The following is a 27702-nucleotide window of genomic DNA, read 5'->3' as shown; positions in this document are numbered from 1 at the left end:
AACCCTTTATTGAGAGAACTTCAAGTTGTTCGCAGTTTCCTGTCACTGAGACATTTATAGCAAATATTCTTTTACACATACCTTGTGAATAGGAGCCTTTATTTCCATGTGATGGGTTTCCAAAAGTAGTATTGTCTTAGTATATCTTGTCAAATATTAACTAAACAGGTATCTAGAGATATAGCCTGAATCCTCATAAGACAAAAACTCCATCTTCCTTCCCTTATCTGCCCTAATATCATGTGTGAAAACATCCACTGCATCCAAAACTGAGGTCAGCATGCTGAGGCAGATCTGTGACATCGGAATCACATTGGATCAGAAAGATGTGTCTATAGCCTGAGTCTGTCAGTGTTAAGAAAATTCAAGAGAGTCACTGAGTCCTGTGGTGCTTTTCAGTGGTCGTCTTTTCGGTGCCCAGAGACCTCCCAAATGCTAGACAACAGGAACTGTTTCGATGTTTCCAAGACCTTCTGTGATCTGAAAAACAATAAAACTCTTTTTAATTGACAACATTCTTCTGTCTGTAGCCAGGACTAACCAGGCACCCTCGGGTCCCTTTTCTTCCAGGCTGTGCTGTGGTAGTGCCTAGATCAATAGCAGCTACCGCTGGTTGTACCTGATAGAAACCTCACCATAGTGAAGCCATTTTCTACCTCTGGGAGAGCTGTGCTCCACTCCTCTATGGAGCATGGAGCAATGCTTCCTGGGTCCAGGAAGCATTCCCTCCCAAGTGGGACTCATCTGTCCCGTGTGACTCAAGAAAAGCTCACTCGAGTCTGTGCTTCAAAATCTGGGACCTAGAGTGGAAGGCGGCGAGAGGAAGGAGGCGTCCAACAGCCTTGGGGGAAGGTTTGTGACTTAGGCCAGAGAGACAACTGCTCATCTGTGTGCACAGGGAAAAACGACAGACACTAGCTAGTGGGGGGGGATGCGGGGGGGGCGGGGGGGCGGGTTAAAGGCGGGAGTGTTTCCTTCCTAGTTCTGCTTCTCAGATGATATCAGCACTAAAGGTGTATGTGTGTGGGGTGTGTGTGTGTGTGTGTGTGTGTGTGTGTGTGTGAGAGAGAGAGAGAGAGAGAGAGAGAGAGAGAGAGAAGAGAGAGAGCATTTTATCCTGAGAACTGAGAACAGACCTGTGGCTGAATCTGGGGAAGTTGCCTTACACCTTATGACCCATTTCCTGCACTTGGAACAGGGATTTCGCTGAGAAAGGCCTATCACCTTGGGAATGCTGTGGCAATCACAACTCTCTCGCACACCCCAGTTAATGTGAAGACCGACCAGACACATCTGCAGACGACTGCACAGATGAGGAACAAAGACCAGAGTGCCCCCTCCCAGCTGTAAGGTGCCCACAGACTCCTAGGTCTGAAGGCTTGGCTGCCAGCTGGTGGTACTGTTTGGGGCAAGACACAGAACCTTAGAGGGCAGTGTCTTGAAGTGGGTGACTGAGAGCAGGCCTTGAGGTCTATCCACCAGTCCTGCTTCCGTGGGTCTCTGTCCCATGTCCTGCCAAATGTAAGGAGTCCCAGGAAAGTTTCCAATGGCCATGGAGCTGCCTGCCACCACCTTTACCTCCATGATGCACTTGAACCAAAACAAAATCTTCGTTTTCGGTTGCTTTTGTCAGTTACTTGGCTACAACTATGAGAGAAGTAACCAATGTAGAAAGGAAATCCAATTCCTATGTGGTCGGAGGCTGATGGCGGCCCGCTGTCCTGTTAACCATGGTGTATACCCTTAGTGAGCCATGCCTTGGCCTTTCCAGAGCTCAGAAGGCATTTCAAAGATAGTAACCAAACAGTCAATACCAGTTATCCTGTTTCTCTGGGGCTGGTCAAGAGCAGAGCTCAGGGGGAAAGCGGATAAATTTCTCTCCAGCCAGGGCTATTAGAACTACAGGCAGCTCCTGTTGCTGTACAATCACAGTAATCCACAAACTAACCTCCTTCAAGTATTCAGGTCCATAAAAATGAGAGTTGTTGCTTTAAAAAAAAATACCTGTCAATGATTCTTGAATCAAAATTCATCCAGATGTGTGGATGACCTGGCCTACATAATGAGGGTCACCAAAGATGTGCCCAGTAACAGCCATCTGGTCACAAGGTGAGACAGCTAAGGGGCATCCCTTCCGGAAATAGTGCACTCTGTGGCTAGCCTACCTGCCGGAAGGCAGGCGGACATTATTCACTACCCTAGCTAAGCTTTCCACCAGCTTCCCAAGTGGGGCGACGGTTGGTTCAAGTTACTCTATGGGAAATGACAAGGACGTGAGGAGACCGTAAAATCAGCCAGTAGAAGATGAGTTCCGTTTCTTGGACTTACCTGTATCCGTGTGGTCCAAATGCATCTGTGACTTGCCATGGCCATGGACTATTTTCTCCTGCATGTATGCTTTCCGAGTAGATCTGTCTTCTGTGGCTGGACTCTTTCTCCCGGACCTCGTGTCGTTAGTGTGAGCTGTGCATGGTGAGGATCCTGGGATGCATGTGCCCCCGTCATACCCTCCAGATCCTCTTGACAGCCTCAGTTTCCAGTGCCCACCATTGCACTTCATTGCATTCCCCCATTGTGTGTGTCAAGGGCAGATGGGTGAGAAAGGTTGAGAGGCCTGAGCTAAGGGACCAGGTAACAGATTCAGCGATCAGATTTCACATAAGCTTGGTTTTCCTGTCACCACCAGCAGAGGATCACAGACTTTGGTCTTAAATTTGGGATCTGGTGTATAACTAACTCGGTGACCTGGGACCCCTCACTTAACTTTCCCAAGTACCCCCATGCCTGTCTACAAAATGGAGTAGGGGACTGGCAAAGCACACTGTTTGGGGCTGCTATGATGCACCTAACCTCAAAACAAGTTCACTGGAGTCCCTAATAAATGAGAGAGGTGACACACTCTACTCTTGGACTCTTGCGTACAGGGACAAGTGCAAAAAGTACACGCCAGCCCTGAGGCCAGAGGACCTGTCAACGTGGGGATAGCCATAGACAAGAGCGACTATACCTAACTGACACCTATCAACCTGTATTCCTGCCCTCCGCGCTGTCTGTCACATCTGCTTAGTAAGTTCTCTCAAGGGTGTCGCTCGGGTTGCATAATGACTTTGCAGGTCTGGAAGACATTGGCTTTTAACTGCTGGAAAAATTCAGCTTATACAATGCCCATCCAGAGATGCCAGAACTTATCTAGAGGATCCTGAAAATGGAGTTCATCACAGGAGGGAAGAAAAGGATCCAGCGCATTGGCAAGAGGCTGGCGGAAGAATTGAGGGTGGTGACGTCAGGATAAATTGCTTGTGTGCCCATTTTCCAGCATGCAAAGAAGGTCCTGTTGGTTTCCTTACTTATTTCTTCTTTCATCCCTCCTTCCTGCTTTTCCCTTCCCCTACCTTCTCTTTCCCCTCTAATCTATTGTCAACCCTTGCAGGACATCTTATGCTGCACTGAGATGAATTAAACTCAGTATCTGAACTCTTCTTCCTGTTCCATGAACTATGCCTTGGAATGTCAAATCATAGTTTTCTGACTGAAAGACTGAGTTCAAATCTTGCCCTCTCCTTTGCTTCTTTCGTCTCATGTCAGTGCAACAAAGAGGAGGCTTTTCTCTCCTCCTCTTGGTTCTTGTACCATTCTTGTCTCGCCCCTTTCCCCACCTCGCCACCCCTGTAGAATCACAGCCTGCTTTTGGGTGTGCAAGATGTCAAGCGAGTGGACCAATGAGCCTGTGGGTTGTTATTGTAGCGTTTCAGGTAGAGATCTGATGATATCGCTAGGAGACCATGGCCTGCATCACATTAGGGAGCAAGGCTCCAGGGTCCTCCCTGGATCCCTCTTCTGGTGGAATGCTTGTAATGGTCCTCTGGAAAGTTTCTAGGAGACCCACATCGTTCATATTTGCAATAAACCTTCATCTTGAGCTTCCCTAGATCATCTTCTGATAACCTTAAGTTGCCTTGTTGCCGCCTGCATTAACAATGACCCTCGTGAGACTGTGAAGGGCTGTGCCTAGGGTTGCTGAATTCTGTGCAGAAATATGGGTGGGTCCAGAGAGCTGTCAGCATCCACCCCTGTGCTCAGTTTCTCAGGCTCTTGCAGAAACACCATTTCATCCTATTTCTGCCCCTACGCCATCCTACTGTCCAGAAGACATACAGAGTACTCTCTGGCATCTGGCATCTACGTCTCTACTACTCACAGAATGCAAACACCTTCCCCTTTCAGCCACACACAAAAGTGCCTTTAATGGTTCATCTACACTGTCAACTTGACTGGACTTAGAGTCATCCAAAAGACACACCTCTGGGTGTGTCTGTGAGGGTGTTTCTAGGGAGGCTTAACTGAGAAGTCCTCCCCTGGATGTGGGTATCACCATCCTTGGACTGGGTTGCCAGACTGAGTGTAAAAAGACAAAGGAGGAAACTAGCTGAGTACCTGGTCCTCTGCTCCCTGAGTGCAGAGGCAATGCGAGCCGCTACTCCACGCACCCTCCTGCACGGCTTCCTCACCATAAGGCACTGTGCCCTCCCCAAAGCCCTTCCTTGAGCAGACTTTTGTCACCTACTTTGTCACAGCCTTGAGAAAAGTAATGGATACAGTGCTCATACGGGACAATTCGTGGAGAAGGAAGCTTTGGGTTGAGGGTGGGGAGGCCTGCTTCTCACCAGCTCTCGAACTCAGTTATACAGGAGTTAGAGCGCTGGGCCTCCTCTGGTGGCTTGTACAAGTGCCTAGTCCTTTCCCCCTGAGTTTCAGGCTTGCTCATGTCTTTAGCAGAGTATTTCCCACCAATGTACCTGGGTGACATTCTGTGTTTTAGATCCATCTTGGTAGGTGACAGCATTTGCAGAGTATCTGCAACGGAGTGGGGACCACCTTTTAAACCTCCCAAACTATTCTTATTACAACTTCCAAAGTCCCTGTCATGGCTTCTCTCCTCTGTCTTGTCATCACCAAGGCCGTGTGACTCTTGACAGGGGAGCAATCCTTCCCATCTGTGAGCCGTTCCCATCTGCTGTTGATGGGCCTACATCCAATGAAGACGCTTGGAAGGTCTGTCCAGCCTCCACAAAAGAATGAATCTCTAATGGTGGAAAGTCAAGCATCAGATACAGGGTGGTGCAACCACGATCTTGGAGTGGTTCAGAGGTGCTCCCAAGTGAACTGAAACCCATAAAATCATCTTATACTGGTGTATAATTGTAGTTATATAACTCTAATTCTTATTCAATAGCTAAGTTGTGGCATGGCGAATGAGTTTCAGGCAAAGAGTAAAGTTGTTGGAAGAACAAGAGTACTATACAAAATGAAAAGAACGTCAAATTCGAGTCCCAGCTGTACTGCATGATGCTGAAGGCCCCAAGGTAGGGGGTCAACTAAGACAGAACGACACCTAGGAAACTGGCACTGGTGGCAGCTAGACTGGGTCTGTCCTTTGGATCCTCTGTGCTATCAAGCCACACTTCTTCCTCAATATTTAGAGGGGTTTGGGCAAGCCAAATGTGTAGGTCATGCTCAAGTTTGTGGTTGTATTATTGTGAGTCCTATGGCTGATGGGTACAAACACTGTTCCTAGTTCTCTAGGCAGGCAAGGGGAAGGAGGAGGCGGGATTTAGGAAGTTTAACTTGAGTATCGGGGCTCAAGTATTTGGGTCTCAGGAATATCCAGTCATACCTGTCTTCAAACTTTATTTCTTTTTCAAAAAATTTAAATACCAGTAGAAACAGTCTGTCTTTCCATCAAGCCAGGGTTGAAGATATGTACCCTCTGGAATTGGACCATCACAACCATGTACACTAGAAGGGATGTGTTGGGGACATGCTCTGGAGACTGGTACCTCTGGGTATCCATCCTGCAAGGCAGGTAACCTTACGTAAAAGCCTCCTTTATCTTCCAACTGCCATAGTTTCCTCTAGTTGCATTCAGAGGCTCTGCGATGAGCTAAGCATGGCTCAAAGGTCTGATTGCTGAACATGACGTTAACATGTAACAAAAAACACTATGGCAGCTACAAGAACCATGAGGGCAAAGATGGCAGGAGACCATGTGCATGTCATCAGAGCTCTTGGGTGGATGGGAAACCCCTGATGCTGTCCTATCCTAACTCATAATGAGCCTGCAGGGGAAGCATGTCATTACTTGATCAACAGCAAGAAATTCAATCTTTCCTGGCAGATACTGTAGCAACTGCGTCCTTAGCAGTGTTTTAAGAGCAAAAAAAGCAAAGATGATTAGCTGAGGAATCTGCTTTCAATTTGATTCTACCTGGAGCCAGGAGCCAAGGCATCACAGCTATATATATATAGAGAGAGCCTCCTTCTATGTGTACTTCCATGATTACAACAAAAAGGCTAAAAAGATACTGGCCAGGTTCATGGTATAACTTGGAACACAATCAAATAAGCAGATCTGCGGATCTGGAGAGATAGGGGACAACGAGGAACAAATGGCTAAATGAAAAAGGATAAAATGGGACTCCATTCTGCAAGAACCAGGACCAGCTATGAACTGTAGAAAACCACCAGAGAATCACAAGCTCAAGATGGGAACACAGCCCCATTCGGCTTTCCCAAACACAACAGTAGGCAGAGTACATAAATTTGAAGGTGAAGAATTATTTTAATAAAAAATTTTAATTGTTTCTGAATCCTGGCCTGTGGATAGGCTTCCCAGGGGATCCAGGATGATTGACTGTACCCTTGCTGGGACCCTGGCAGCTGGACAAGCAGCTAGACCAGCCTCCTTTCTATTCACAGCCCTACCCAGGAAGTCTGCCAGAGGGGTATGCTGTGGAGCAGTCCTATTCCAGAAGATATAGCCTCCCCAAATAGCCTCCAAGTCTGCCAGAACCTTCTAACTAGCCTCCCTCCTCCATCTAGCAGGGCTGGCTGTGCCCGAGAATGCCAAGCCACTGGCTATCTTAAGAGGCCCTATCCATGCCTCTTTCTGTTCAGTGGGGTGTGCACCTACGATCCTGGGCAATCAACTCTACCTCTGTACTTCATCCAATAAGGAAAGTCATTGAGATGTACTTGCTGCAACTAAAACTTCTGTCTGGTGAATAATTACTACACTCTCACTGCTAAGGTGCCCCCAAGTGAATTTAAGGAACAGTAAAAATTAAATGAAGGCGTGGCAATTCCAGACAGGCAGCCATACTCTTTCCCAAGATTTTTTTAATTTTAATTATGTGTACTTGTGTATGTGGGGGTGGGGTACATGAATGTACTTGCCCTTGGGAGCCAGAATGGGACATCAGATGTCCTGGAGCTGGAGTTACCGGCAGTTGTGTGAGTCATTTTATGTGGGCACTGGGAACTGAACTCAGGTCCTCTGCAAAAGCAATATGAGGTCTTAACCACTGAGCTGTCTCTCCAATCCTCCTTGCCCCTGGTAGCCAAAACTGCCCCTGGGTGCTAAAAAGACAAGTCTATTCTACACTTTCTACACATACACTACACTTGTAAGACCCCTCGAGCCAACAAGACCTTTTATAAACAGCTACAGCTTGGCCATTGGTCTCTAAAAACTCCGTCCATGCCTTCTCAGCCACCGCTCAGCTGGTGAATATCGGAGGCCATCTTACTTTGCTGTCTGTAATGCACAAGTGTGTATAATAAAGCAATTTTCTTGACTCCCTTTTCCCACTGTTTTGCTTTTAAATGATGACCTTTAGTGGTGTGTGTTGGGGAAGAATGCACGCACACACGTGCTAGCCAAGAAATGATGAACTCTGAACCCAGGAAGCCTGAAACAACTTTTCATCCACACATTTGTTAATTTTGACGGATATATAGTGTCAAGCCAAATATCTTTCCCACCTGTATAGATTTTGTGATTCCATTGCTCTTTTACATGTATGCCATTAGCGAGAGGCTGTTACTCTTACATGTATGCCATCAGTGAGAGAGACTATCACTCTTTTACATAAGAGGCTATCACTCTTTCTCATACATGTCATCAATGAGAGGCTGTCACTCTTACTCTTACATGTATGCCATCAGCGAGAGGCTGTCACTCATTTACATGTAGCCATCAGTGAGAGAGGCTATATGTTGGGATTCCAGGTTTTCCCCTGCCTCTTGAGGTGCAAATCAAGGACTGTTTTTGCTAACCAGCTAAAGCTTCCTGCTAGTTCCGTGCTTTCTACTCTAGCCTGGTAAAATAGCCATATGGCTTTTATATTACTTTGAAATGGAAATTTTTCAACCTGCCCGGGAGAGCCCAGGCGCCAAGGTCCCTCTACCCTGTCTGACACTGACCTGCACCCCTCGCCAACCTGCCTGGGAAGGACCTGTCACAGGGCGCCAGGCTCTTAACGCTTTGATCTCACTCCTGACTGGGAGGGGGTTCTCCTCTTTTGGAGGCAAAGTATATTAACCCTGAATTAAGCTAAATAAATGGGCATTCTCCTCTTGGCGAATGACTCAAACTCTCTGTATATGTCTATGTCTTATGTTTAACCCCTAGGACCTTACCCAGCTCATGGAAGGTATGGAGCCATGGTCCATACTGGGTGGGTGATGATGCAGACTCGGTGGCATTTGCCACAGCTATGCTCTTTTACATATATGCTGTCAGCAAGAGGCTGTCACTTTTACATGTATGCTGTCAGTGAGAGAGGCTGTCACTCTTGTGCTTGCTCCTCTTCGCTCGCTCTTCTCAACGCTCCTTCCCTAAGCTCCTCCCCTCATGTTGTCCTCGTGCCATGACGTGTTCACTTGGCCATGGATATTTTCTTAAGCATTCTAACTTGGCAAGAGGTCATGCTATTTAATGCTTGGGATTTTTATCTTGTTTCATTTCTACTGTTTCTCTTTTCAGTTCTTTACCCCACCCCACCCTCTAAAACACCTTACAGAGAAATGTTGAATTGTTCAGACACACTCCTCACCTCAACCCTTAGCTCCAAGTCTCTACCTCATCATCTTTTTAGGTGCCATAGTCCAATTCCCACTCCCCATTCACTGGTTTTCTCTTCAGTCCCATTCACTCTGCTATTGGAACTGATCTGTTGGTTTTAAATGTTTAGCAATTTGGTTCCCAAGAGCTCTTTGCGTATCTGCTAGCCACATTTATTTCCAAGCTCCATTCTGCTTACACATCGCCTTTCCTTTGCTGTGAATTCTGTTGACGTCAGTACAACTTCTCTGATTCCTCATACATGATGTTCATTTGTGTATGAGAAAAATGCTGTATGCACTCTTGGCAAGTTTTGCTTCCTTCTGTCCAACACGGGGAAGGTATCTGTCATTGGTAGACTAGCAGGGATGTCTGCCTCTTGGCTTGTGTAGACTGAAGAGCTCCACTTGGACCTTGCAACCCAAATGTCTGAGAAAGTCCAGGATAGGGGCACTTACAGGGCAATCACCGTGACTATCTGCTCATCCCAGCAGTCACAGCCACTCCCTCCACTGTGTGCTCTCAGCTTCCTTCCACCCCACACCTGTCACTTAGAAGCAAAAGCACACTTTTTACAGGTCACTTCTACGACAGTATTCACAGCAATGCCTCCATCAGAAAACTGGCTGCACTGGCTTTCCATGTTTCCCAGATGTCTTCCAGTTTTAATGCATCGAAGACAGTTCCTGCTTTTGGACCCGCCAATGGTTTTAAAGCATATACTGTTCTTCCTTGGGATTTTGAGTGGAAAGGTGAAGTTTTCACTTTTGTTTAATCCCCCTTCTTGAGCCAAAACACATGATATGTTCTCAATAAATAGTTGTTGGATGGATGGATGAATGGATGGATGGATGGATGGATGGATGGATGGATGGATGGATGGGTGAATGAATGGATGGATTTAACGTTTCTTTACCATTTAAAAAAATTTCAACTTTGGAAAAGAAGTATTGCATCACGAATTTAGTAGACTGACTTCTTGTCTCTCTTGCCATTCAATTTGAGTGTATAACCCTCCTAATGGCCCAAGTAGCAGACTTTTTTGTTTACAAGAATCTCTAGAAATTGTTCCAAGAATTTCTAGATTCCCCAAGGATAACCTTGCAAAGAACCTAAGGGTTTCATCACTAACAGATGTCACAGCAGTTAACCCCTATGTAGTGGCTCTTGATTGCAAGTTTAATTTCCCTAGAGTATTCAAGAAACTTTGGTTCTGGGGGATGAGTTGGGTCTTTAACAGCACATAAAGTTCATGAAACCAGCCTCCCACCTTCACGTTTGAAGTACGCATTGAAGTTCTATGTGATGTCTAATTTTACCTCATCTGAGTAAAAGCCAGGCTATGGTTTTCTTTTCTGACATTCACCTTCCCTGACAAGCAGCAGTCAGTCAGCAAATGTACTGTAGCATCTCACAGACAGGGGCAGAGCCAAGCCAAGGACATGAATGATCTCAGAAGATAGAGAGATACACACAAATTGTGAAGGAAGATTGCTCAACAAAAAGTGAACAGATGACTACTTCTTGTTGAGGTAAATAGTAAAGGGCATGCTGCTAAATCTGTAGGGAAATTATGCAAGTATTTTTTCCCCCAAATCTAGAGGATGAGCCCTCACGTGGACTGGCACCATGGTGATACAGTATCACTGTGTAACTCCATAAAGATGTAGATTAATTTCTCAAAATGATGCCATCTGATTCCACTGGAGAGTATAGTCTACCCTCTTCTTAAAATTTTGATTCCTCTTTCAACTCATCTGGGCCCTACCCTGTCCCTGAGGCTCAGTTCAGTTTCATTTCCGGAAATCATTCTTTGGCTTCTCAGAATATGAATATTCTTTCTGCCCATCAATATAGATGCTACCAGTCACTTTGACAGGTCAAGTGTTGAACCACCTTAGTTTAAAGTTATGTCCTTCAGTTCTGATTACATAAAATACAGAAATTGGGGGGGGGGCAAAGGACAAGCCGGTAGGAAGGTAAGGAGAGCAGCTATGAAAGTATTCCATTATTGCTAAAGCAAAACTCCTTAACCTGGAATTGAATAAAGTTAAGTTTGCTCTTCAACCAAAATAAAATCTAGCTTGTTCAGTCACTGGTTCTCAATGGGCATAGACCATTAGGATACAGCCACAGTGAGGACCTGAAAGAGAACGAACTGTCACCACTTTTGGGACTCACTAGGAAACAAGTGAAAAACATTCAGAAGCATTCAAAGAAGGGTGGACTTAGGACCAAATCGTCCAAAATAAGGTTGTGTGTTGAGAACGCTGCTCTCTAAGGCAGAGTGTGGCTATCTTTTTAAAGGCCCCATCATATGTCTTCATAGAAAATGTTTCTGAGCTTGAAGGCAATAATATCCGTTGTAGGAAAGTCAAGGGGCGAGTGGAAATGAAAGCCAAGCCTCCCAAACCCTTGCTGTGCTGCTCAAGTTCCTGCCTACTGACGCAGCTGCAAGCTCAGGAGGGCAGAGTCACGCCTTCATTTCAGTCCTCTCAGTACTCAGACAGCACTCAGCACATAGTAGGTGTTTTAAGATATGGTTGAATTAATGAATGAACACATTAGTAACTAACTTTTTAGGCCCTCTGCCTCTCCTTACTCTAAACCATTTTTGTACTAGGAAGATGTGTCAATAAATCTGTTTTTAAAGTATTCTTTGAAAACCCTACAACCACCCCCCTCTCAGTCCAGAGAGGTTGGTGATTCTCTGGGAACTGTTGCTCCAGATTCTCCAGAGGCGGCCCTTGAGACCAGTACCTTCAGGGCCTTTCCCTCCATCACCCTTCAGATAAACAGGCTCTCAACCCAGTTTCAGTATGATCAAACTCTTGATCTACACCTGGATGCTCACGTACAAAACCATAGTTTCAGATGCTGAAGAGGTAGAAAAAAAAGGAACCACTCAAGGAGTTGCGGTCAAATTCAATGTTCTGCTTTAATGAGTCTGGGCAAGGACTCTGCCTTACAAGATACTTTAGCAAGGACTCTTCTGCTTTGCCTTGTCTTGAGGCTTCTGCAAAGAGCACTGAGCCAAACCCTTACTTTAAGAGATTATGGAAGAAGGAGAAGGAACAAGTGTGCTAACAAGATATGAACAAGGCCCATGTCAAAAGATCAATAAGAGTTTAGGGCCTCCTACCTAGGCATGGACCTGCTAGCAGGTACTTCCCTGGTTCACTGTTTATGGACCTGTTAAATGGAAGAAATCAGACTTCTTGAAATGGTCTGCCTAGAACCAGCTGGCTTTCCCACTGTGGCCAGAGGCTATCTCACTGCCGGAGCCTTGCAAATAGGTCGAGGCTTGCCATCTGTCCCCCACTTCTGCTGGTGACCCAAGCAGCAAGGATCAGCCATGTCTTCCAAATGGGAGATGGTATTAGCACCCCCAGAGAGTGGGGTCTGGCAAAGCTGAAGAGGTCCCCAAGAGCTGAGTACTCCAGCAGTGGTCAGATAGCTGGGTATACATGCCAGAGACTGTAAACAAAATCAAAGTGAGGGGTGGAGATTTAATAGCCTCTGGGATAAATTGTCTGTGTGAGAACACAGAGGCTCAGATAGGATTTCCACACCTCCTGGGAGCCCAGCGAGCTCCAGGCATCCAGAATAAGAAGGCTTGATCCCTTTTGCTGCTCAGCCCCTCCCATCTCAAATTTTCTGTACCTTCTACCCCAATCCTCCCTTCATTCATGAACACCATCCTCCAACCCCTGAGACCCCAAGGCCAAGCCAGGATCCCACTGGGGCTACTGTATTCGACTGGGACAAAGATTAAATAGAACTCAGTGTAGCCCATCTGGGATTTCCTCCTTGCAGAGTCTAGTCAAGCAGTCAGTGATGTGCAGTGTGAGTTTCCCATTCCCATTCTCCAGGTCACCAGGCTGCAATGGGCCCTCCACGGGGGAGCTCGCCCATCTAAAGCTGAGCTGACAGTTCCTTGCCACCAAGATGAGCAGAAAAGTGAATAACGACTGAGCAGAAGTCTGAACACCTCTTAGACACATTCCCGAAGTTAATCGGTTCATTTTCAAGTGTCTATGATAGCCTAACAAGTTCAAGGACAATGCTGGGTCCTAGGGATATAGAGATAAATAAGACATGATCCCTGTCCTAAAGATTCTTTGCCCAGGGAAAAGTCCTTGACTGAAAGGTAATTTCTGGATAGAAAAGTGAGGGTCTTGGAAGGCCTTCTATGAAAGATCTAGGAACAGCAACCAAGAAAAACTCTTGTATAACTCCTGAGAGCCACTGTAAGCAGTGAGGGAAGTTAACCACCTTAAAACAATAGGGGGATTAAGTCAAGAAGAGGAAGCTGCTGAGCTAAGTGTGGGTGTGAAGCCTGCACAGGGCATCAAAGGATGGTGATGGGAGATGCCCACTCCTAGAAGGGACCACTCAGGGTGGAAGTAGTAGAGGGCAGACATTGGGTGCAAAGCTGCCAGGAAGAGTGAACAGGAGAGTGGAGTAGAAAGTGGGCCCCATTCACTATGTGCCTACAAGGGAGGCAGATGCCAACAGAATATACAGAAAGACAACAGAAGGAAAGCGTGACCTGCATGCTTAGCAGTCCTGTGCAGGGAGTGGAGAGACCGAGGCCCCGAGAAGGCAGGAGGTGGCTGTTGTGAAGATGCCATGAGTTGGAAGCTAGGTAGTGCAGATAAAAACAGACAAGAGCCACCCTTGCAAGCAGTCAGAAGGGAAAATCAATGGGGCCAGGGACCACATAAGAGGAGTCACCAAAACGAGAAGGAGCTGTGAAGGTGCCCAGCTGGGTTGAGCTATCTCCAAGATCCAGAATAAGTCAAACCTCAAGCTGTTGAAGGCAGTATTTACCAAGACCATAGGTAATAAAGGAAAAAAAGACAGAGGTGTGGAGTTACCCAGACTCCAGGCACGAAAAACAACTGGGATTCAGGTCCCACTGCAAACAAAGGCTGCCAGAAGCTTCTATAAGATGCTCGCAAGCTCCGGTCTTCCAGTGAGGCAGACAGAAAAGCAGGACAGGGAGACTGGAAGCTGCCAGCTAGAGAAAGACAGACAAGAAAGGGGGTGGCACTGTCTCGGAAGGTGAGGCAGAGGCAGAGCCAGAGTCAACCGTGGCCTCCCCTCGAGCCCCTCTGGCTTTGAGAACTGAGAAGTGGAGTCCGCTGGGCTTGTGATGTGAAACTTAGTCGTGATTCAGTCCATTGGGTTTACAGGCAGAACCTGAGTTAGGAAGGTTGAGAAGTGAAGGGGAGGGGTGGTTACCTCACAGACACCAACTGCAGGCAGGACTTGTAAGACCTTTAACTATAAAAGAAAGTGGTGACAGGCCAGTGTCTATAGGGTTGAGAATGGCTAGTCAGAGCCTGGAGAAGAGCCGGTAGGGGGACAAACGCTTAAGAGGGAAAGGGAAGAGGCAGGACTAATGGTGAAAGTTCAGCGTTAGTCAAAAACAAGAGAACTATCAGCAAGTTACGGAAGGAGATGCATAGCAGGAAGGGAACCAGCAATGAGGAGGTTCATCCTCATACAACTAAAGTGACTTAGGCCTTGGGATGAGAGGGCAAATTTCATGAGAACTGTCATCAAGAGTAGAAATTGGGCTGAGGAGTCAGCTCTGTGTGCACTTCCACTAGCTAATGTGGGGATGGATATAGAGCCGCAGGGCAGGAGGTGAAGGCTTTGGACAACACTGGCGTAAGCCAGCGTCACAGATCTTGTGCTGGCCAAAGTCCACCACGCCACGCTGTGTGGACTGCAGCAGCTCTCAGCTGCCCCCAAAAGAGAGCAGAGGATTTCCAGCTACTTAGGGCCACAACTTTGTGTCTGATGGCATGGATGGGGGGAGCAGACCGCTGCAGAGGCAGAGACACTACAGGTCAGGAAAAGCAAGCCAAGATCCCAGGGGCCCTATGAAGCATCTCAGGAAGAAACGGAAAGGCTTCCGAAGTCTTGATACTGGAAGAGGACGTCGTGTGATAATGTGGGGGATGGGGTGGGGACTGTGAAGACGAGAAATTGAGATGAGGAGACCTTAGCATTGCCATTGCCAGCTTCTAGAGGAAAGGTGACTCTGAGTAGCAGGTGGGGACCGGTGGTTTTACAGGACAGGGGCCCCAGAAAGCCTTTGCTGCTAAGACAGTGCAGCACCATGCTTCGGCAGGCCTTCGGTAGGAACTCCACTGTGGAACTGCTCTTAGAGCTTTGTGCCTTCCTCCTGCCCCCACTGCAGCCCACTTGCAGTGTAAGAGTACGCTCAGAAACTGGCAGACCCTCATGGGACTCCAGGGCTGTGTCTTTAAGTCAGGAGAGGTCTAGATAATCTAAGCTTCACTTGTTCCCAGCCTCCAACCCAGACACCAACCTCTCCCCCAGCACCCTTCTTGCTGATCTATAAATTTGGGTTCTTAAGCCTTCATGGATCCAACAGAAGTTTTGATGCCCACTGCAAGCGTTGTCATGGATGCTAATCTGGTAGATTTTCCTCCCCACCTCCTCGTCACTCTTCCCCAAGATCTGTCTCCCAGGGCACACACTCCGTCTGCTGCCAGACACCTCTGTCATGCCCAGGTTATATACTTAGTGCTTGTGTTTGGGCCTCTCCAAGTCCAAGTGGTGAAGATCAGACGTGCATTTGGGGATGGACCTAGCTCAGTTCTTTTCTTTCACCTGACTCTAGGCCACCACTGAGCAAACAAGTCCCCTAACTCTAGGCCACTGAGCCAACAAGCCTCCATGAGCTGAGGAAGCTGCTGCCACCCAATCTCTGTCCTCTTAAGCTAGCCCATCATTATGGTGCTGTGTAACAAACAGCCCTGTGCTAGGGAATAGAGAGGGTATTGTTTGGATTTCCCAGAGATCTTTGGCACGGACAAAGTTGAGGAAAGGGAGGCTCAGAGAAGTTCAATAACCTATTCCTATGTCACACAGCTTGCAAGTGGCTGAGCTGGGATTCAACTCCAGGCCTGTCTTCTACAAAGGTAAGCACCACGAACCTCTCCTCCCCAAGCCAGAGCTTGTGATAAACTCATGCCATCATTCATTTGTTCATCCATATAGCTGTTGATTCATTTACCAAGGTTGAACATTTCTGAAAGTGACTGCAAACACAAGTATTTTAAGGATCAGAATGGTCGTGTTGTGCATACAAAAGGCTCTGGTGAGTGAGGTCTGAAGTAGAAGCCATTTCTTAGGGCAATCTTACACACCACCTTCCACAGCCAGAAAAGCTCTACAAACCCTTCAATCACTTTTGTTCTTGCTTACAGAATATGAGAGAGAACTTATAGGAACTACACTGTGGCACTGTTGTCTGCCTTGAATTTTCCCAGCAGCCTTCCCCCCGAAATTCCTTCATTACTTTTATTGCCGGGACGACATGTCAAGCTTGGGGGAGTCTAGCAGTTCCCCACTTGCTCAGCATCCCAATGCTCACACCCCACCCATCCTCCCACCACCAAAGCTCCATCTATCACCTAGGCTGGGCAGGTCCCGAAGTCCCTTCTCTCAAAGCTCTGGACTTGTCAGACAAGTTGAGGGAAGTGTGTAGCAGGAGGGGCCTGGGCATCGAAGTGACTTCTAAAGCAAAATGGTTCCAGAAAAAAAGGAGCTCTGGGGAGCATCAGAAATCATAACATGGAGAAAGAGTGGCTAAGGAGTACTGAGAAGCACGCCCGGCTCTTCCACCATTTGATAACAAAATAACGTGGTTTTTGGGTTTTTTTTTTCCCTCCCAGCAACCTTCCCCAGACTGAAGAGCTGCTGCTTTGCAGTTTCTGCAGTCACACTGGCCACACTTGGGTCCTCAAGAATGAGAAGGAGGCTAAGGAGGGACGCTCCTCCAGCTGCGTGAGCCGGCCTGCTCCTGCTCTGCAGGGACCACTTAGTTCCACTTTAGGAATCTGCCTGTCCTGAGAGGCACAATTCTTGGTTTGTTCCTGCTGTGCTGAACGGCACTCATTCTCCCCACCCAGGTGGGGCGCCCAGCTGGGGTCACACTTAATGTAGGATATCAGGCCCAAGTGCACCTGACAATACAGTAATGTAGCCTGTCTCCCCAGGATAACTGTTAGAGCCCATTGGGTGGATCCAATCGCTGTCCCTCCCCTGGATTCGGTGTCAGTGGAAAAGGGAAATGATTAGCACCTTCCCTGGAAGAAGCCACCTAGAACATGGAAGAAACATCCGTGCTCATGCTAGTGACTTCGGATCCCGTAGCAGGCATTAACACGAGCTGAAAAGATAGTCTGGATTTGGTTCTGAGCCTGACAGGCAGCAGAATATAGGTATGACTCCTGATGTAAACGAGGTTAACAAGTCAGTTTCAACTTCATGAGCCAGGGTGGCTGATCACAGACAGCCATGGCCCTTTGTCATTAGGTCCTGGAATAGAAACCCTCTGCTCCAATACTTCCTGCTGTTCTCATACCAGCATGACAGAGTTAATACGACACCAAGGAAAATGTTGGGCCCGCAGGATGCTGACAATCCAATTTGGGTACCTGAACGTCTGATGCGTGCTGTGGATTTTCCTGTCCAGAAGCCTGAAGACAGGACAGAGCCAAGAGATCAAATAGACACCAGCTTGTCAACTGAAGAGTTGCTGGGATCCTGAGGAGCTGGCTGTGGTGGTCCAAGTGCCAAGGATTGTTCATCTACCTATCGACCCATCCCACGATATTGGCAGCCATGGCTGTGGCTGCCAAAGCAACTACAGCTGCTGGATTTTCCATTAGTCAGTCAGTTGCTTCTGCTAGCACAATGGATATCTTCTCAGGGCAGGTTGCAAATGCCTTGGCCATTCAAATTGAGATAAATTTACAAATAAATATTGCAGTTAATTTTGTAATTGGTTATGGTTTATGACCTCTGCTAGGTTATAGTAAAGGCGTATTGCTGTTATTCATGGACCCTGGAATGCACAAATTACAAATTGGCTATTGACATTATTCTAGTTAGCTATACCAGGGTTCCTTCCACCAGTACTGAGACCTTACTTAAAGGGCTCCAATTTGGGCAGACTTATTAAGGATTGAGCAGACACCATATGCTTATATGTGCTGGAGCATCATCTTCATGTTTTCATGGTGCCAGAGCCAAAGGCAAGCTCAGGTCAATGCTGCCACATGGCAAGTCCTCTTAGCATTTGCCCCAGAGGATCTTTCAGCACAAATCTGGCTGAACTCGATGATGGGTGACTAATGAGCCAATAATGGGAAAGGTTTGGGGGGGCAGCCCCAACCTAAGACAGAAAATGTGTTTTAACCTGGATGCTTTCCCATGACGGGTAAGAGGTATTGCATGACATCCAATGCCACCCAAGACAGGCCTAGTCATATAATTTATATAAAAGGGGGACCTGTAGGGCCCGGGTCTGCCCCTGCTCCTGGGGTGCATCTTGAGGACAGTTTCTGGTCAGCCAGCTAAAACATCCAGTTTGTTCCTGTGCTCCCTCTGCCAGGCCTGGTGATTAGCTGTAGGGTTGTTTCATCTTTGGTATGGTAATTTCCCACCTGCCTGGGCGGAAATCCTTGTGCAGCAGCTAGGTAAATAAGGATTTCCCCAAAGTTGAATAAACTGCATTCAGCTGATCTCCTTTGGAATAACCCAGGTCTCTTGTGTGTTCTTTCAATCTCCAGGCCCTTGCCCGACTCGCGTACAGTACAATGGCACGCGAACTGTACCGAGGGGGCAACACAGAATCGAATGTTACAGGAAAACTAGAACAGAAGCCACCTGGCTCTCTAAAGCAGCCCCAGATGGATTCTGGGTTAGAGTTGTTGGTCCCTAAGGAGTGCATCACAGGGAGGAATCACTCTTTTGCTTCTCATAATGGTCTGTGTTGCAACCAAATCAGAAGGGCTGTCCAGGGTCACTAAGGGTCAAATCAGAAAAAGCCAGTTCTCCCTGCAGCAAACTCCACCAAGGACGGATCCTGTTTTCCAACTCCACATCCCATACTTTGAATCCCTTTTGGGTTTTTAAAGCAAAGCATTACCTGTGGTCAAGAGCTGGATGGCAAAGGTGAACGACTTGCAGCACTATTTTGCCTCCCTTGGTAGGGCTAGGGGTGGCATTCATTGATCTGTTGTTTTGTTCTTTGTTGTTTTTTGTTTTGTTTTGTTTTGTTTCATTTCGTTTTTTTTTTAAGAGAAGCCCCCAGACAGCATTAAAAGCTCACAACAGCATTAAAGATCATCCTGCCTCACTTCTCTGTTTACAGATAAGGAGACTCAGGCCCCAAGAATAAAAGTGACTTGTTCAAGGTCACACAGCAAGTTAGTGGCAATACCCAGGCTGCAGGGCAGATTGGCAGAGTGTGGTGCAAGCCAACACCCGGCTCTCGCCTCCAGCAGGTGCCCTTGGACCCTGTGTTGAAGTGTAGTATCATTTCCTGTTTCTGTTCCGTTCCTCTTAGTCCTGAAGGAACATGTCTTCACTGGAGTAGCTAGGGCTTCCCTTTCAACTAGGTGGGAGGTCTGTCTTTTATATTCCTTAAGTCTCCAAGTCTGTCTCAGACCCAGAGATAAACCACAGAAGAATCCAGACCCTCCTTGGTTCATGTGCACAGCTGTCCTTGCTGCACCAGAGGGGGGGTAGGTAGGAAATAGTCAACACCTTTATAAAGGAAGTCAACAAGCCAGACTGTTCTTCCCCGCTGAACTGTCAGTCTCAAGTCACCCTTAAATCCACCAGTGGCGTTATCATGTAAAGCCCCCCTACAGAAACCAAACTCCAGACTTCAGAATCTGATGTCACATCTGACAGTGGCACCACTACCCTGTCCAGACTAGAAAATCTGATTCACATCTGACGATGGCACCACTACCCTGTCTAAACTAGAAAATCTCATTCACATCTGACAGTGGCACCACTACCCTGTCTAACCTTGAGAACCTTATTCATATCAGACAGTGGCACCACTACCCTGTCCTGTACTCACTATGCCTACAAAACCAAGTGACCTAAAGCCCCCTGTAGTGGTATCACACGCTGTGTCCATGTTAGGCTCTCATGTCTACCAGATATTCAGAAATCGCTGCAATTCCTTCTGACCCTGTTCCCCAAAACCTTTTATGACCCCTCTTGACGAATCATGTCTGCCCAAATGCAGATCCTGGAATTTTTTTCTCCTTAAATGCAAAACGTCTTTGGATTATTTTCGCCATCCTCGCCTAGGAGAGAGCTCAGTGCACATGATAGCCCTGAATAAGTAGTAGATAAGTGAGCGGGTGTGTGCTATGGAAATAATCCGTCCTCCCTCTGCCACTCATGGCCTGGGAAGAATCAACTACTACAGAAGAGAAAATAGGTGCAGGAACACAAACAACTCAGATGAGAGACAGGTTCCAAAAGAGCGAGGCACCTCCTGCTTAGGGCCTTTCTTCATCTTCATACACTGAAGAGTAAAACGCCAGTACCTGAGTGCAAGAGGAGGGACAGACAGACGCTATGATTTCTGCACACCTTGCAACCAGCATTTGGGGCTGCGGAAACAAATGATACCTCTTTGTCAGTGAGATTCTTTCCCCTTACTTGATTGCTTAAAAGGAGGGAAGATGCCTGCCTTCTGCTGTGACTGTGGTTTTGTTTGTGCTCCTAAACCAAAGTCACCTACTGTTCACAGTGGTCACCAGCACTGAGAGACCCACCCCACTTCTTCATTTGCCTCAGCAGCCAAGAGCAACAGTGCTTTCGAGGAACCCTCCCTCTGCCCATGTGGACCGCAAATGAAGCAGTAGGTGGTGGACATTCCCTCTAGGAAAGAATGTGCACTAGTCACACCAGGGTTTTGTGTAAAGATCACCACCTTTGGGGGTGGATTGCTTTACAACTTACATCTCTTTTCCTGGCTATTTTCCCTCTTAGCCACTAAAGAATCTTTTTAGAGAACAATTCTCCCACAGTAGCTGCTTAGCTGAGCCAAGAGGAAAAGTTAAAATCTGGGCTTTTCCTCTGTGTGACTTTGAACCTCCCACTAGAAATTCATGGAAGTCCAACTTTTTTGGCTTATGGAGAAAAAGCAACTATAACCTTCCTTGATATTTTAATCTACCTCATAAACTCCAGGCTGGAGAAAAAAAGCTTCTGAAGGCCAAGACAGGTACATGAAGATGCCAGTGTGTGCGTGTGAGTTTGCCCATCAGCCTAGGGCAAATGACTAAGAAGAAACTCTCTGGACATCTTCTTTGTCGGTCATCATGAAGTCTACCTTTCAATATAATGAGAGTTTCAATATAATGAGAGTTTCAATATAATGAGAGTTTCAATATAATGAGAGTTTCAATATAATGAGAGCCTCCCAGGTGGCTCTGTCTTAATATAACCACACCCTGGACCCCAGAAATTTTCTTCTGCAAATTTCACTCTTTCTACACACATGTCCCCAGATGTGTGCTACTCACTCCCTCCCAATGGAAACTGGTTCCTAAAGGTTTCCACTAGCACGGTCCCTTGAATACGCATATTCATCTGAGTTAAACAAATTCCCACTTCTGTCAGCAGGAAAGTCAACAAAGCTGGTTGAAGCTGAGGGGCAGACAACTCTGGCCCAACATTTTTTTTTTTTAATCACCATACATGGCCTGTCCTTATGGGAATTATTTGTATACTTGGTATGGGAAAAAGAGGTCCCTTGTGGGGATAAATGAATAACTGGCTTCTTCTCTGTTTTTTGCCTGGACACCACACAAGAGGACTGCCCACTGCAAGATAGCAGGAAGACTATTTCAGAAGAAAGAGAGGCGTTTTTATCTGCGGACAAAGTGGGTTCTATCCAATGAGGTCAGAGGAAGGCTGTTGGCAGCTTCCGTTAAATTCTGTTGGGGCGGGCAAGTGGCAACTGGCAGTTAGTTCTGAGGTGGTGCTAAGGATGCTGGGATAGAGTAAGTGAGCAGCTGGCCCTTACATCACAAACCTCACTGAAGTGCCCAACGAAATGGCATACAGGAATGAAGGGTGGTCCCAAATGCTGCCAAGGCCTCTTGTTAGTCTTTGGCTTCCATATCCTTCCTCAAAACCTCAACCCAAGTGCTCATGACCCAGCATCTCCATCTCCTGCCCAGGCCTTTGTGGCGGCAGTTCCTGTGGGCAAAGCTGAGGAGTAAGGAAGCTAGAGGATGGAAATAATGCCCTAAGCTACTAAATCATTGTAGTCAGGACACCAACAACTCTAACTGATTGCTCTCAGGCCAGATCTGCTGAGAAAAGGCAACCTCAGTCTAAGAGGGCGGGTTGAGTAACTCTTAACTGAGTCTAGGGGACACCCTGAACTCCTCCCCTGCCTTTCCCACTTAGTGACAAAAAGTCTCTTGAAGCTCAGTCAATCAAATAGCAGGGTACGAGGTCATTTAGACATGTCTTTTTCTTGGTTTGACTCTTCAACAGCAAGTGGAATTGGGAGCTCAAGCTCCAAACTAAGAAAGCCCCGAGTTTCAATTCTGGATCCTGTTAGATACTAGACATGAGACTTTAGACAAGTTACTTAACCTCTTTAAACCTCAGTCTCCTCGATCTGTAAAATGGGGATAATATTGGGTAAAGCACTAAGTGATATGAGGAATTTGTCTCACATTGAGACGAATCTGTGGTTAGACATTCTCTCCTCTCTTTTCCTCTTAAGTCCTAACTACTATGGACAGTCAGAAGGGAATCCCCTCTCCGAAATTAGGTAGTGTTGGACAGCCAAGAAGTTTTGAGGCAGACCTGACAGTTCAACAAGCTGCCTGGGTTTTGAAAAGCCTAAGAAACTGGTGATGTCCAAAAGCTCACATGAGACCTACAAAAGCCAGTCACATCATTTAGAAAATGATCCTCAACCCTCCCTCTGAAAGAACACAAGTATATTTTGCTCAGTGGGTATCTCAGATGGGAGCTAGATTGTAGAAGGTCATCTGGGCAATGAACGATGCTATCCAGCTACCCAGTCTATGTCTGTGAGCCACTTCAGAGTGCCTTGATGCCCTAATGGAAAAAAGTCTTCACGCTTCAAGCTTGGTTCAGTATAGCCAGACAGAGATCACAGATAGACAAAATCCCAGTGGGGCACTGAGGATTTTTTGTTGAAAGTTAACTGAGGTATGCTTTCATGAAAACATGATAGCAGTAGGTCTTCTCTTCCCCCATCTTCAATATATAGCAAGCATGGAGTCTAGGAAGGGTCTCATTACTTCTTGTCAGTGGAAGTGCAACAGAGACAGAGCAAGGACTCTGCCAAACCTCTCTGCTCCTCCGCTGTTTCCGTTCAAAGGGCGGAAGCCTGAAGGAAGATCCCTAACCGTCTACTGCTGCAGATGCCAGCTAAGCCTCCTCTCCTTTCCCTTCCTTGCCTCTATTTCAATGTTCACTTTGAACCTCTGCCCCAAACCATCCCCTGCTAGTTAGACATCAGCAGCATTTCGCCTGCCAAAGGGCATCTTTTTCCCCATTAACATAACCTTATGGTAGGTAACATTTAAGGAACCTTGTGGCCATGTTCCCTATCAAAGAAGGTTTTCAGGAGACTATGCAACTTGAGTGCTGGTGACAAGCACACTCGTTAGGTTGGGTTGGTTCATGGTAGGGACCGTTTGGTTTTCTGTGTTTCTTCCTTCACCATTCAGGGAATCTCAGCTCCTTCAGTATTGGCTTGAAATTGCGCTTAGGAGGTAGGGCAAAGGGCTTCAGGGAGAAACTGACCATGTGAGGAAGGATAAAGAATCCCTGTGTTCCACCCAAGAGCAGGCGTGGAAGAGCAATAGCAGCAAGAAGCTCAACTCTGGCGCTCTTCCCAGCAACCAATGTTTGTTGTCCTCGGGCAGATGTTCTTCAACTTCTAGTTAGCCCAGCCAGCCAGGTTCTGATTTCCCAAGTAAGTCAGGCTAGACTCAGAATCGTTTGGGAAATGAAGGTGTCTGGTTAAGAGATGAGAGTCAGTACAGCTCTCAGGGTCCTCTGCCTATTCTAAGAGCAAACACCCGAAGGAAGAAAAACAAGCCAATGAATACCATCCAGTGATTCACCTGCTAAATGGGTAGACGCTCTTCAGCACCTTGGAGATAAAAGCAGGGTTCAGTGCTCTGCCCCTAACAAATCTTAGGCTAAGAAGCACCTGAGAAGGGGAAACCTGCCTATGGATGCCCGCAGGCAGGGATGACCGGAAAGAGGCTCAAGCCATGGGAAAATCCACATGGGACCACCCAAGCATCCTGCAGCAAACCTTCAGACTATTCTTTTCCCCACAAAAGGGAGACCCATCTCATTTAGAGAGGTCACGGACCTGTCTGAACCAAATGCAAATGAAACAATACAGGAAAGAGGGGTTTTGTTCAGTGTCCTTATCGGTACAAAGGACAACTTACAAAGACATCTTTTGGGACTGGTTTTGCATTGCAGAAGCACAGACCAATCTCTCACAGGAGTGTTTTCAATAGCGTTGCAGAGTGTTTTATGTCTTCTGAGGAAAGATTTTTTTTGTTGACATTCAGTCCAGTAAGAAGATTCCTTAAGGTTCCAGGGGCAGGCTGCAATTAGGGTCCATTCCCTCAGCTCTCATCCCCACCTCATTCTTCATACAGAATGACCAAGTTATCCTTCTGAGCAAATGTTGACTGGTTATGGATTGCAGGAGGCTGTGAGAGTTTCTAAGCAGTAAAACTGAAGGTCATGGAAGTTGATGGATGTGTGACTACAGTGTTAGTCAGTGGCAGCGAGTGATGGGGGAGTGGAATCAGAGCTCTCCACGTCAGTCGCATCTGAATCTGGGTATTGCAGGGGATGCGTCTTTTCTGTAACGGTTTTCGAGTTTATTTGGTGCACCCATCCAGTGTTCTGCTATTTTCTACATTTGCTACAAAGTGTAGTTTTAAACTCCCAATTTATAAATTTGTCGATGAGCTCAAGGTTAAGGTGGAGATAGAGTCAAAGGTGTGCTTAGAAAAGTCTAGACATTGTCCTAGCCCAGGAGTCAACCAACTCAGAGCTTCTAGCACTCTAGAAAGTTCCTCTTTGGTCATAGCCTAGGGTACCATTGCAGCTGCTGAAGACTGCCTCTTCCTCGCCCCTGGGAGCACAGCTGTGCATAGCTCGCATCTGGGGACTCCCTGCACTCATTCTTACAAAGTTCGCTCACCTACTGATGGATGAACAAAAGACAACAGAATCTTAAGTTGATTCTTCCTCAAGAAGAAAGTATTCATTTTCTCTTTCAGAACAGTTAACTGTATTCCAAAATTGGTCTCAGTACAATCCCAAGGGAACCCTATTTCTGCGGCCCTCATGTTGCCATGGCAGACCAAGCCAGGATAGGCAACCCTTTGCCTTGCCCTTCTAGGGCTTTAGGCATACCAGCACACTGCAGGTCCGTCTCCTTTACTGGGAGTCCCTAAGCTAAGGGAGCCCACAGATTCTGTTGCGTTGTTCACCTCCTTTCCCTGCTGGAGGATTTCAGTTCCTTTGACCTGGTGACATATTTTTTTTCCTTCTTGTACAATCCTTGGAGGACGGTTGGCCACGTTGGGTGTTTCAGCCCCTTCTCAGCTGCTCCTCACTGCTGTGTCTCCCACAGGTGGGTCCATACAACCCCGTTCTGCAAACTTCTCTGAATTGAACATTCCTGGCCCTCCACTTGCACTCTTTACTCTTTACGCTCATCCCATGGGGTCACGTCCCTTACTCTTGCTCAGGATATCAGGGTCCGATCCTTGGCTTTTGATGTTCACTACATCAGGGTCACTCCTCTTGCTCTGGGCGTTCACTATATCAGAGTTGCTCCTCTTGCTTTTGATGCTCGCCTCATCAAGTTAACTCAAAATGATGGGCTGTCCCAGCCAGTTCACAGGAGAAAGACTTGAGTCGGGTCCCGACAGGACAATGTAATTCAAGCACTGGCTTTACGCATGAGTGGCCAGACATAAAAAGGGAGCTTTGCATGTGGCTTTAGAGTTCTGGGAGTTCCTGGAGCTCTGTTGAAAATAGTGTGGTGCGAAACCATGTGAGAGTTTTGAGTGTTCATTTTCTTCTTGGCAGGAGAGGGGCATGGCCATTACCTAGAGGTCTTTGATCTCCTCCTAAAATGTGTAGAGCACATCACTGAAGGACTCTGTTCCCGAAATGAATTGCTGTGGCAGTCATTGTAGAGAGAACATGGAGGCTGGAGCCAGGGTGGTGCAAGGAACACGTCTGTGGAGGTGTGGTGGGCAAGGCTTCTCTAGCATGCTTGGATGTAGTCATAGGGAAGAATGCCACCCAGATGGCATACCTAGTGTGTGGTCTTCACTGGAATCTACAGTTCCCTCTTCACTTGCTCTCGTGTGATAGGCAGTCAGCTCTTATTATTCTCATTTTACAAATGAGGAACTAGGCTCAGGAACATGAAGGCATCTCCCTTAAGTCACAAAGCTAACAAGAGACAGACATGGACTTGGAAATTGGACCGGTGTACCCAAGGAAAGGTTCATGAGCTTTCAATACTTTATACACCAATCACTAGCCATCTCTGTGTCAGAGATGGTGCCCAAGAGACACAAGTGACCCGAGCTGATCACCTGCTCTCAGAGATTTACATTCTCATGTCTTCTGTGGAGATGCTGTTTGCTATTCTTTGCTTCACCTGTCTGGCCACTTGTCAAAGAGTAATTAAGAGGAGGAGGGAGAAACACTCCACCTCCCCACCCATCCTGGCAAAAATGACAAAATGCTGCAGGAGAGGCTGGAGGTACAGGCCCTTGGCCAGCTATGTCCTCAGGACAGAGCTTGAAGACCAGGGTACTTCACTTACCTTCTCTGTGAAAAGTGGGGTGGGGGGCAGAACATGTGGTGGGTGGAATAAAAACCACGAAGGCTGGGGGGTCATTCAGAACATGCATAGTGTAGATGAAAGATGTCTTCAAAGACAAGATTGACTAGAGAGCAAGGTGTCCCGAGAGCCTTCCAGACACAGTGTGCCTGCTAGTAGAGATGCGATGAACTGAAATGAGCTTCGAGCTTCAGACCACGCTTGCTACCTGAGCAGATGAGTCCTCAAGAGGCCCTAGTGCCAGAGTCTGCATCTTTCACCTGGGCCCACAGGCAGCCTTTTCTTAAAACCACAACGATAGTCTCCAGCGCATGCGCCAATCTGAAGATGGCAGCAACAAACCTCCCTTAGACACTGGTCACCATGCTTTGTACCCTGTGACACCACTGCCCTAGTCACAAAGGTTTTCTTATGGGCTGCTGGCATCTCAGCACACAGCAGCCACTTTGAAGCCATCTAGCAAAGTGACTTTGCATGAGCATCTAATCCTCAGTCCCTGATATGTCCTCCCTCTTAGAAAGCTGCAAGTAGAGACTCAATAGAGGAGCAAAGCAAAGGACAAGGGGGCCAATGGGGATGGCGGGCAGTGGGGTTTAAAGGCCAAAGAGATGACTGTGATGATGGCAGAGCTGAAGGGCTGAGCTAAAGGTGGTGCTAGGGTGCTTAGGGTGTCCCAAAGGTCTTCCTTGAATTTCTTTATTTCAGTCTGTATCCTTAATAAACCCTGGTGAAGGTCCCTCTGAGTTGCTGTGAGAAGCCCACCATGATGTTTGTGAAGCACGTATGATGGATCTCCATTCTAACACCCAACCCCTGGAGTAGATAGAACAGATGCTGGCAGATGGAGGGTGGGGATGAGGCTGTGAAACAGACATAGTGGAGGACAAAGATACTTAGTGCTGATCACATCAGAACACAAACTAGAGGAGCCCCAGATAAGAGGTGTGAGCAGAACAAACAAGGACAAAGATGCTGACACGATGTGGGGATCAGGGACTCAGGTGTGGGAAGTCCTTCTATGTGTTGCTTTTATTAGTTAATAAAG

General features: G+C 47.1%; 2 long non-coding RNA genes across 2 annotated transcripts in view; one reads left to right on the top strand and one right to left on the bottom strand.

Moving 5' to 3' along the window:
- The window catches only part of LOC125406917 (uncharacterized), a 28342-nt gene extending 9853 nt beyond the window's left edge, over positions 1-18489 (top strand). Inside the window, exons 2-3 of the long non-coding RNA XR_015737447.1 lie at positions 15815-15864; positions 16621-18489. This is a non-coding gene — a long non-coding RNA (uncharacterized LOC125406917). The remainder of the gene's footprint in view (positions 1-15814; positions 15865-16620) is intronic.
- Positions 83-16625, bottom strand: LOC125406916 (uncharacterized). Its single transcript, XR_007234051.3, has 2 exons — positions 2329-16625; positions 83-480 (listed from the first exon to the last, which is right to left on the bottom strand). It is a non-coding gene; the product is annotated as an uncharacterized LOC125406916 (long non-coding RNA).
- Positions 18490-27702: the final 9213 nt, after the last annotated feature.

The sequence above is a fragment of the Myodes glareolus genome, chromosome 3, assembly GCF_982192425.1.
Source record: "Myodes glareolus chromosome 3, mMyoGla1.1, whole genome shotgun sequence".
Classification (NCBI taxonomy): domain Eukaryota; kingdom Metazoa; phylum Chordata; class Mammalia; order Rodentia; family Cricetidae; genus Myodes; species Myodes glareolus.
This window is presented reverse-complemented; position numbering and strand designations above follow the sequence as displayed.